This window comes from Scleropages formosus, chromosome 17 (genome assembly GCF_900964775.1).
Source record: "Scleropages formosus chromosome 17, fSclFor1.1, whole genome shotgun sequence".
Lineage (NCBI taxonomy): Eukaryota > Metazoa > Chordata > Actinopteri > Osteoglossiformes > Osteoglossidae > Scleropages > Scleropages formosus.
The window spans coordinates 16,489,185-16,498,161 of record NC_041822.1 but is presented as its reverse complement, the minus strand read 5'-3'; the positions used below and the strand labels follow the sequence as shown (position 1 = coordinate 16,498,161).

General features: G+C 44.1%; 1 protein-coding gene across 3 annotated transcripts in view; it reads left to right on the top strand.

Annotated features, from left to right (window-relative positions):
- The first annotated feature begins 443 nt into the window (after positions 1-443).
- The window catches only part of LOC108938091 (synaptic vesicle glycoprotein 2C-like), a 41,077-nt gene continuing 32,543 nt past the window's right edge, over positions 444-8,977 (top strand). For 2 of the 3 annotated variants that reach the window (XM_018758402.2, XM_018758403.2), the window contains exons 1-2: positions 1,458-1,759; positions 1,949-2,115. The gene's annotated coding sequence lies outside the window, so the exon portion shown is untranslated. Of the gene's footprint in view, positions 553-1,457; positions 1,760-1,948; positions 2,116-8,977 lie in introns of those variants that run through there. The other variant, XM_029259752.1, reaches the window with a different exon arrangement.

The following is an 8,977-nucleotide window of genomic DNA, read 5'->3' as shown; positions in this document are numbered from 1 at the left end:
AACGGTGTAGACACAGACACAGCCGCTCCTTTTGGACCCAAAGGTCGCAGGTTCAAATCCTCACCCAATCTTGCTTTACTAACATTGACATTCACATTGTGAGTCGCTCGGAGAAAAGCGTCGTCTTAATGAATAAATGTAAGTACTGCACTGTACCCCCAGAGTGCGGATTTAATGACGCACTTGTATAACAGGAGGGATCAACAGATCCGTCCGCAAGTTTCCCACAAACCCCGTCTTTTAAATAGCAGCGTCCGACAAATGCGAGCTGCGCGAACTGCGCACTAGTCTCGCGCTGGCGCGCCCGCGGGGAGTCACGTGGTTGCGGGCTCGAGGTGCCGGTGGGCGCAGAGCGCGAAGACGCGCGCGTTCAGGCGTCGCGCGGTAATGACCGGCCCCAGCAAACCTCCCCACAGGCTCTCAGTCAGTCGAAGTGAGCGGGGAACGCGCACACCCCCTTCCGCGCTCCGGCTCCATGAGCACACCCCTCCACCCCCCCGGTCGGTGAAATAACTTCACTTGTACTTCACTCATGGAAATACGTCATCCGTAGTAAGCGAGAGAGCGTCGCTCCAGCCAGCAAATGGGGTTTGCTTCTGCGGGTGTGAATGCGCTGAAGCTCTAAAATAGCTGCCGTTTGGCTAGAAAAATGAGTGTAGCTACAGTATATTGTTAGCGCAACGCCGTTGAAGCTAAGCGTTTTACACCTTAAGAATTTCGCACGTTATCTCTTCGTCAGCCCCTCTGTCGTAGCTCTTGAAAAGTGGCCCACTGAGGAAGGAGAGTGGTTCTGCATCGTGTTGTGTGTTTTAGTTCGAGTGTACAGTAGGACCCGTCATCGGTAAAAACTGGATGCGATCTAAAGATCTGAACAATCCGATTCGCTGTATTTCTGACAACTGCAGTTGAAACACCGTCGCGCGGTCGACTCGAATACACCTTGCAGCCCGGTGATAGATTAGATATTCTTCAAAGTTAATTAATGTGTTGACCGTGTTAGAATGATACTTGAAAAAAGTTAGATAGCCAAATAATATATTTTAAGGAGAATGTTTTACATTTAAGGGGGTGCGGTGGCGCAGTGGGTTGGACCATGGTGCTGGTTTCTGGTGGGTCTGGGGTTCGAGTCCTGCTTGGGGTGCCTTGCGACGGACTGGCGTCCCGTCCTGGGTGTGTCCCCTCCCCCTCCGGCCTTACGCCCTGTGTTACCGGGTAGGCTCCGGTTCCCCGCGACCCCGTATGGGACAAGCGGTTCTGAAATGTGTGTTTTACATTTATTCATGTTACATTTATTCGTTTTGCAGTATACGCTGCCAGCAGCATCATGATGATGATCATCATGTCATCAGTTTTGGGACCTTTTCCGAATACATGATCAGAACTGATTTTAAATGAAATGATCGTTGGCGAAACGTGTCTCTCTTTTCACTGTCCAGAGACACGTAGGATCTGGAGAACTGATGCGCACACGGTACAGTAGAGTAATATACCGTGGTCTGCCCCCGGGTCGTACTGCAGGCTGCGGGATCTCCGTCCGCACAGCCCGTGGGAAAGAACATCGCGGCGTCGCGTGCGGGGAAAGAATGTTACTTTACACCAATTTGAAATGCTGCGCGTGTCTAACTGATGATCCTTTCTCTGTCTCTTCTTAATGCCGTGCACCATCTCAGCCTTTTCGCATTACCCCGATGTTCACGCTGCTGGTGGAATTCATCATCATCATCATCATCATCACCACCACCTCCCAGCCTCATCGCCTGTGAGACGGGAATGCCCACTGCTCTTCAGAGGACACTACCAGCACCCCACAGCCCACGCACACACACACACACACACACACACACACCCCACTCCACCCCACCCCACTCTCCCATCTCTCTCTCTCTCTCTCCTCTCTCTCTCTCTCTCTCACTGCGCTTCTCGCCGCCTTCTTCTCCAACTACTGCAGAGGCTGCTCGGCTGCACGGCGAACGGTTCCGCATCTCCGCTCCAGCATCAGCACCGCGGGACAGCAGCGGCGCAGCGCTCCGCACCCGCTCCGCCGGGGCCACGCGACGCGGCTCGTGCACTGCTATGGGAGTGCTGCCATAACGCCCCGCACACCTTCCTCCGCTGGTGAGTGTTTGCTTCTTAATTATTTTACACTTTGGGGCTTATTTCAAATATGTCACCTGGCCAAAGCGTGCATAACATATTTGAGCGTGTTTTGCGACGTTTTATTTTGAACATTTATTATTAAATGTTCTCAAATAATAGAGTGTGTGCTTTGAGGAAATTTTCAGACATGTTTAAAATAATTATTTTGGGGTTAAAATAAAACGTTTTTTTTCCCATGTTTGGTGACATAAAAACCGTTATGTATTTTAAAATGTATTTTCCTAGCGTTATCCACGAAGCGTATTCAGTATTTCATGGGATCATGGTGGGCGAAGAGTCAGTGCCTGTGACTTGTACTGGTAGACCTTATATTTTCAACTTTTTCCTAAATATTATCAAGACAGCCAACAAGGAACAATATTTCGCTACCACATGTATCGCATCAAATGTGAAGGATACAGAAGCTGTGTCCACAAATAATTTCCAAGTTTTACTGTCATTCAGCTATAACTGGAACACCACTTCACTTTGATCTTGGACTTTTTGAATATACCACCAATTTAAACAAAAGCCGTGTCCCAGTGTTTATTGTGTGTGTTTTGGAATGTTACCCTAAAATAGTGCAGGGTGTGTAAGTGCTGGGATCAGGTTGCAGTGATGTGTGTAGTTATTATCCCGGGGCAGACAAAGCACTCAGCTTTCCCATCACTGAAAATTCTCCTCTGGATGGGGGGGGGGGGGGTGCGGGGGGGTTCACTGTGGACCACTGTCAGGAGCCTTGGCTCACATGTCCGTCAAAAGGCAGCTTGTCAACGCCACGGTAGTTCCCCAAGTGACGCCAGGCTACCTTAACTTTATGGAGCCGAAGATTAAAACCTTCATCATGTTTGCAACCTGAGTAAATGAAGGGTAGTTAAAAATTGCAATGCCTTGTTTAAACCGATGTCGTTATAGACAGTTATCTTTGCCATATTCTTTTCCTGACTTTGTTTTATATCTACTGGATGAAGGCTGCTATTCTTGGGCGGCTCTGATTTGACATCCCGCCGTAGAAAGATGTGTGATCACTGGAGATAGATCGCATTTCTTTTCCTTTAGTGATGCAAATTGCTTCACTGTCATAGTGTTTTTTGGGCTGCTCCTAATTCTTTGAGGACTTAGAGATCAAATTCATATTGGAAGCATCTTAAAAACAGTGTAATTTTAGGGATGAAATCATTCAGCTAGACTTTTATAGCCTAAAAAATATATAGCCTACTGTGAGATATATTTAAGTTTAGTTTTTGATTTTACTCACAGCATTTTAAAACACAGAAGCATATAGAAAGCTTTTCTTAAAGATACCCTTGCAGGATTTATGGATTTTCTGAGTAGTGTGTGGTGGTAATTTATCTTTTTTGTGACGTATATTGCATTATGTAATACTGTACATTATAACGGTGTCTTGGGTAATTTTATGTTCTCATATTTCCATTACGTCAGAATATAAATGTTTGTAGATATAGAACTATATATTGCAAATAATTCTGTTGCCATCTGTGGATCATATATAAAATACCCCAAAGAAAATGTTGTGCTTCTGTCTTTGAAGACTGTATGGATTGTGCTCATTGTGCAACTGTTCATTTTTTTCTTATGTTTGGTCTGATTTTAATTGCCTTTCCTGTATCCCGCTTTGTCATCTGCATTGCACTGTAATGGTTTAATTACTCTTCTACATATGGCAATGTCATACAGGGTGAGAAACTTTCAAGATGAAGAATATAATGAGAAATGTCAGAAATGGGCTGATTTAGGTTTTGTTTCTGTAGCAATTTCCGAAGTCGATTAGGAAATTTCTTCCATAACCAACAAACTGAGTAAACGTAGGCATTTCTTAAATTTATTTATTCAGCTGTTCCTGTGCTGCTATCCCAAACCTATAAAAATACACAGATCTTTTTGGATGGAGAGCACAAATGATATTTTTTGCCAGAAGGTGCCTGTCGTGTTTCAAACAAGCCAACCCATGAAAAATGGGCCTGGCCACAATATGCTTGTCTCAGTGTTCTGTTGTCTTGCTGCAGTGGAAGCTGGCACGCTTGGATGAACATATGTCCACCGCTTAGATCAAATCTGCTCCCTTTGTGCACACGATCCCCGTGGCAGCTAGTGGACAGCCTTGTGCCGCAGCTCCATTTATTCAGTTCTTGGTTATTCAATTACCGGTGGACTAAAGCAATAGTGCCCCATACGGGCTTAGTCCTGAGCAGGTTCAGTTTATTGCAGAGCGGGCTGTCTGCATACACCTCTGCATTTATTAGTTCTTCATGCAGACTGGTTGTTATGTGATAGCTGACAATAACTGACTGATGTAAATATGAAAAACAGAAATATGCAGTTTCCTAGCTTGTGCGGACAAATCGATTTAATATGTCACTGTATCATTTACATATTAATGGACTTGATTTCAGAATACAAAATTAATATAGTCTGAATTTGATCATCTTTAGATGTTATTTCGGCAGTTATGCTCCGTCACCACTGGTCATATTGCATACATACAGTATGTAGGGGCAAAATTGGATGTAATTATAGTATGACAAACAGCAGCACCATGCTATTCTGTTCCTTCCTGCATTCACATCAGTATCAAAATTGCACGAGTTAAGGAGTCAAGCTCTCCGTGAGAGCAAAGCTTCTCCAGTCCGTCAGTCATAGGTACCAGTCCGTGCTCCACTGTGCGCCATCATAATCGGGAACGTCGGTGGTCAAGATAGTTGGATGAAGTAACATTATATGGCCAGTTGTAGGTCACTGCAGAGACAATGCTTTTACCTCTCTTCCATTGCGAAGCTCGAGTGAAGGTGAATGCGACGCATGGTCGGTGCGGTTTGCGCAGTCCTGTGTAAGGAATGAGATGTGCATATGTACATGTGTATACATTTATTGTCCATGTCAAATTGCACAATGGGAGTTCCTTCCCATGTCTTATGACAAAAAACAGGACTGAACCCAGGTCAAAGTGAGTTGAGGGCCACACGGCTACATGCAGCCTGTCAAACAGCCGAAAAAGGGAATCTAAACTCAGGCATTAAAAGGTTCCTTTGCAGTGGGATCTGGTGCTTTTGGTAAGCGATGAACAACAGAACAGTCCATCCTTGTAAAATGTTTCGGAGCTTTTGCCCTTTCATGCCCAGACATCCTCAGACCCTTTCTCGCTAATGACATCAGGCCTTGATGAAATCTCCAGAAGACTAGATATCCCAGCCCCTGTCTCGCTTTGCACATGAGGTAATTCAGTTTCGGTGAACGTAATTACATACGGTTCTTCCCCTTTGGAGATTGGATGGACCTGATATACGCCATCTGACTTAATGGCAGTTCCTCTCCTTCAAGTGGACAGGAAGCCAGCGTCTCTTCTGTGACGTGTCCTGACTTTCTCCAGCTATTCTCTCCATTTGTGTGCTTTGTATTATTTGATGACTGACTGCAGAATAATAAAGAATAAAGAATTATAAATATATATAAAAATATATTGTATGGCAATTCTTAAATCTTGTTTTCAAAAATAAATTTTTCTACATCTTTGATTTTAAAAAAAAAGTATGCAGGTTGTTTTCCATTTTACATGGCTCATAATGGCTCTCATATTCATCTGAACCTTTGAACCTCCTTTACAAAATTGTGAGCTATCAGGGGCGTATCAATTTTAGAAGGTAAAAAAAAAAAACCTTTTCTCGTTTTCCTCTATCATTGCTGCTCCAGGGCTGTTTAAATCTGTGCATTAGAAGTGCTTTGTCTAATCTGTCTCTCCCACTGCGCTCACAGATATGGCCACTATTGATTTCCCCTTAAAAGTGTGTTGGAATTTGTTATGGAAATGGAACAGATGGAGTACTAAATCTCACTGGCAACATCTAGTCAGCAAACGCTTGTGAGAAAACAACTTTTACTGGTCAAAGATCATTTGCAATTACAAGTGCATATGAGCTTCATGGACTTGTCCCTTTGAAGAGAACAGTCTCCAGTTTAACACCAGAAATGTGGAACATGAGAAACTCTCAAAGTCTCCTTTACCATGCTGAACTGCAGACACAAGTGCTTAGCTCCACATTACCGACATTTGTTACATGATGATAGATGATATCTAAGACACGAATATCAGTGAAAACCAGTACCTATCAAGGATACGACATATGTGAAAATTTCGGTTATTTATTATTTTTAGAGAGATGACAGTAGGAACATCTGTGACTTGAACCAGTAACCTTTGGGTCAAAAGTTAAATGCCTCTATCATTATGCTGGCTGATGGCCTTAAGCGAAAATAGCCATATTCCTAATTTACTAGTCATGGAAAATTGTGTTCTTTTTTTAATTCAGCATATCCTGGTTGATCAGTCTTTGCTAATAACATAGTTCTTAATATTACCAATTGTAATCCCAATGCCTCATGGTAACACATTAGATATTTAAGCGTTGCTACCCATATCAGCCATTTCCTCTGCTGCCGCCGTTCACCCATTCGTATAGACAGCATTACTGGCCTGCAGTGTCTCGTGTGGGCAGTGGAGCCGCCAGACCCACCCACAGGTGGCAACATTCCCGTCTGGATGGTGCCAGTTTATGGAGGCGCAAAGGGAATTGGGTCGCCAAGACAGACACTCAATAGGCCATCTGGTGGAGGAGTGTCCTGTATGCTGCCTACTACCGGAGAATGGCCTTTGCTTGAACCAGGTCACACCGAATGCCCTGCATCGAGCCTGCAAGGCCAAAACCTGCTCGTGGTAATGCAAGTAAGAAAGACGTTGGCGAGTGACAGCGAATAATGGTATTTTCTAGCAAAATCATTAAAGAATACCTAGAGCAAATAACTAAGCCGATAACTAAGCAATCAATTACAAAGAAAGCCCACAATTGTGACACGTGGCCCAATTTTTCCATCAGTCGGTTTTGACTGTTCCACTGTGGGTGCATGTGATCATTAAAGAAATATGTATAAAATCAAAATTTTAGGAGCCAAAGGGGAGATGATGGCCAGATGTGCTTATATTAACTGCTGGTGGTTATGCTGTAACATTTGCGGAAAACAATGACTTTCAAAACTTCCAGAAAAGCATCTCCTCACCAGTTTAGCATTTGTATTCTCATCCTCATACCCCAGGACATGATTGGCTCAGAAATAACTTGCATTTGGTAATGTTTTCCAGCTTCTTAGATTACGGCACCAAAATGCAGATTCATTAGAGTTGTAAAAAGGGTTTGTGACATAGACTGGCCTCAATTCACTTTTTGAATTTACATCTTCCTCTCAAGCATACTGCAAGGTCAAAAAAAGTTGACTTGACTTGATGTTTTAAGAGGGCAAAGCAGAACAAAGGAGAAAAGAAGGAACATACATCAGCCAGCCAGAGGCTGTCATGGAAGGAGGTCTGCTGGGCCAGTCGGCAATGTGGTGCGTAAAAGCACTTACTTTTTCTCTGAAAGTCATGGTTTAAGTCCCAGTTTACCCCAGCTAACATTCTTTTGTTATTGCCAAGAGTTATTCAGGGGCCCGTTTGGTGCTGTACCCTGGATCATTCTGGACTAGTCCTGAAGGGGCAGAAGTCTATCCAGCCTAAATTAATCTAGACTACACTAGGGTTTGCCCTCCTGTTTTTCCAGCATGGTGTTCCAGCCATGCTAAGACAGTCATCAACAGGCCATAAGAGTTTGCTGGATAACTAGCACCGGCTGATTCTTTTTGTAATTTCATGAAGCTGTGTGCACTAGCACTTCTCAAGAAGAGAGTTGTTATAATTTTAAAAGTGAAAATAAGACTGCTCACTTGTAATATAGAATTATTATTATTATTATTATTATTATTATTATTATTATTATGGGGGGTGCGGTGGCGCAGTGGGTTGGACCACAGTCCTGCTCTCCGGTGGGTCTGGGGTTCGAGTCCTGCTTGGGGTGCCTTGCGGTGGACTGGCGTCCCGTCCTGGGTGTGTCCCCTCCCCCTCTGGCCTTATGCCCTGAGTTGCCGGGTTAGGCTCTGGTTCCCTGTGACCCCGTATGGGACAAGCGGTTATGAAAATGTGTGTGTGTGTGTATTATTATTATTATTATTATTCTTTTAATTTAGAATATCTCCCCTCTCTCCCGAGCCACTCATTACATTACAAGTGCTGGCTTCATATCTGCTATCATGTCCACTTCCCCTCCACTGTCATCCTTCTACTTGATAATATGCAACAAGGATGTGCAAATAAAATTTATAAGTCTATATTTGCAACTAGGGGGGTGCGGTGGTGCAGCAGGTTTGAGCGGGTCCTGCTCGCCGGTGGGTCTGGGGTTCAAGTCCCGCTTGGGGTGCTTTGCGACAGACTGGCGTCCCATCCTGGGTGTGTCCCCTCCCCCTCCAGCCTTGTACCCTGTGTGTTGTCAAGTTAGGCTCTGGCTTGTCGCAGACCTGCTTAGGAGAAGCGGTTTCGGACGACGTGTGTGTGTGTGTGTGTGTATTTGCGACTATGTTAAAAAAATCTGTGCTTCTAGGGAAAAGAGACTCCTGTCTGTAACTCTTCATATGGAGAATAATTTCCGTTCTTGGTTTGAACCTTACTTGTCATACTGCGTCACTCTTCACAGTGCTTGATCTTGGAACACCCATCCTGATTATTTTCTTAAAAATGAACATGAAGCAGATTTCTGAAATAACGAAAACTATGGTCACAAATCCCAGAATCAAAAAAAAGCAGAATTCACAAATTCACCAAAGTTTTTCTCCTTGTCTTCCAGTCCTTTAACGTTGTATCCCCTCTCTTACGACTTTTTGAGAAGGACTACATGTATTGCAGTTGGTGTCATTGGTGCTAGACAGGTATGCCTGACCTCTACCCATTGTCTGAGCGACTGCC